Source organism: Calidris pugnax, unplaced genomic scaffold (genome assembly GCF_001431845.1).
Source record: "Calidris pugnax isolate Ruff unplaced genomic scaffold, ASM143184v1 scaffold4, whole genome shotgun sequence".
NCBI classification, from domain to species: domain Eukaryota; kingdom Metazoa; phylum Chordata; class Aves; order Charadriiformes; family Scolopacidae; genus Calidris; species Calidris pugnax.
Window position 1 is genome coordinate 3,118,120 of NW_015090781.1, and position 2,531 is coordinate 3,120,650.

A 2,531-nucleotide genomic window follows, 5' to 3' on the forward strand; every position below is an offset into this window, starting at 1 on the left:
GGGGAAAAGCTTCTTGTGACGCCGCGGCAAACAACGATCTCTTATAAATGAGTAACAGCCCTGTGGGCTCCCCCCCCCCCCCCAGAACAAACAAGCCCTGAACTTTGCCTCCTGCCTGGCTGTGGGCACGACGGGGTTTGGAGCCAGGAGAGCAGCCGGGCAGGGATGGAAGCACCACGCCGTGAGCCAGCCCCGGCTAACATTTAACCAGCACCAGCACAGGAGGGGTGGCGGGGAATAAAAATAAGAAAATTAAGCTGTAGGGCTGCGCAGGGCTCCTGTGCAGGGGCAGAGCAGCCTCCCCGGCCACTGGGACTGGGCTCCTCTGCTTAGTCCGAGGGAGCAGCTACACCCATTTCCAAAGGCTCCTTTGACCAAGATCAGATGTAACTTTGTCCCAAAAGCCATTTAATCAGTTAGCCCTAGGAGTTAGTTAATATTTTACTCAAAGGGAAGGGCTGCTCCGAGCTTCTCCTTTTTTTTTTTTTAATTATTATTATTCATTTTTCATACCTAGAGTCGGGGAGAAAGGGCAAGAAGGAACTGAAACCATCTCACATCGTCAGCTCGGGCTGCAGCCACACTAAACCCCCCAAACCCATTGTTTCCCCCTCGGCAGGGTTCAAAGCCCCAGGAGAAGGCGAGGGCTGGTGTGGGAGACAGAGGTGGGTCCATGGGACCCACGGATCAGTCTGGGGGCAGCCGGATTGCTCAAGCCCAGCACTTCCATGGGAAACAGGGAAAAGCCAGGAGAAAACACGGGGAAACGCCCCAGAGTTTTCTCGAGTGGAGGGAGACAAAAGGGGGAGAGGAAGAGGCTGAAAAGCAGCAGCAGCTCCAGCGGAACCTGGGGTTTAAGAGTAAAAACTGCACAGAAAAGCCCATCCCATCCCATCCCACCCCATCCCATCCCATCCCTAGGAGCGTGCTCCCAAGCCCCCTCCGCACCTCACCTACTTCCCAGCGCGGGGGGGGGACCAACGCAGGACCCAAAATCCAGCCCCAGCTCCCACCCCAGCCCTTGGAAAAGGGCAATGGAGGCAGGATCCAGCCGTGGGGCTGAGGGCACAGCCAGGAACCAGCCGCTCTAACCCCGACGGGCGACCTCCATGGAGGCGGGGGGCAAAGCCCACCTTCCCACCGCTGGCTACGGGTGCTCCTGTGGGATCAAGCCACGGCTCCCAGCACGGAGCTGGGAGAGCTGGACCCAGACACCGGGTCCCGCCGGCAGGACGGGTTTGCTGGTCCCCGGGGGCCGCCAGGAAAGCAGCAGCAGGGAGGCAGAGGCGTGCGTGAGCGCGCAGAAAAGCCAGCGAGGGAGCCCCGGTCAGGTCTGACTGGGTTTACTGGGTCAGGAAGGAAGCTGTGTGAGCATGACTGTGTTAGCCTCAGCCTCCCACCGGCACCCAAACGAGCCGGCCCAGTCGGCACCTCCTTAAAAATCCCCGGGGAGCAGCGTCTCTCTGGAGGTGCAAAAGGCTTTTGATGAGTGAACCTCCCCGGCGGCGGGTCTCGCCAACCTGGATCCGGCCAAAAGAACCAGCCAAAGCTGCCCCCGAAGCCCCTTGACAGCTGCCTCGTGAGGAGCTTCTGCTGGCCATGGTGGCCCCATCCTGGTGTCCTCAAAGCCACCAGGCAGCAAAACGTGGGAGCACGAGCTGCAACGTGGGGAAGCTGCACTGGCAAACATGGAGGGACCTCAACCGGGGTCTTACAGGGCTCCCCATCTCTGTTTCCTTGGCAGCACAGCCAAAAAAAAAGATGCCATTTTTTAATTTAAAGGGAACAGGGGAGAAGGAATGGATGACACCAGGTGGGAGCAGCCCAGCCCTTCTCTGGCTCAGCCCCTGCATCCATCCTGGATGGTGGGACAGAGGTTTGTGGAGCGGGGTGGGACACTTCCCCATCCTGCTGCTCCACGGGCAGCTTGTGGTGGCTCCATCGCACTCTCTGAAAGCCCAAGAAGGCTCTTGGAATCGCTGCCAGACCTTTCCCCACCCTTCCCCATGGGTTGCCCTCCCTACGAGCTTCCCAGTAAGGGGGGGCCAAGATTTCCAGCAGGTCTCCAGAGAGACAAACCACACCAGGAGCCACCATCCACGCCTCGCTTTTTTCCAGCAACCCATCCCAGGAGCTCCAAACCCCTCGTGGCCAATTCAGCTTCACACACAGGGGTCAAGCCTGGCATGTGAACCCCCCCTCCATCCATCATGGCCCTCTGGGCTCCCCCAAACACGTTCCCACCACCCCAGCACCGTTTTACCCCCCCACACGCACTCCCCCCGGGGATCTGTGAGAATTGCCCCCCGGGTTCAGCCCATACAGTGTGGGGGAGAGAGAGGCACCCGCCCCAGGGGACCAGGCAGGGAGAGCCCCCGGCTCCCGGGCGTGGGAATGAGCCAGGGAATTATGGAAAAAAGAGCCATCCGGTGAGAGGCTCATCCATCTCCTGGCACTTGCCCGGCGGCCAGCGCGGCGCGTTTCAGACCCCCCCCCCCCCTTTCCCCCACGCTGTCAGCCCTTGGGGGGGG

At 60.4% G+C, this 2,531-nt stretch overlaps 1 protein-coding gene across 6 annotated transcripts in view; it reads right to left on the reverse strand.

Moving 5' to 3' along the window:
* SEMA4G (sema domain, immunoglobulin domain (Ig), transmembrane domain (TM) and short cytoplasmic domain, (semaphorin) 4G) overlaps window positions 1-2,531 on the reverse strand; it is a 41,144-nt gene that overhangs the window by 13,706 nt on the left and 24,907 nt on the right. The gene's annotated exons all lie outside the window — the stretch shown is intronic.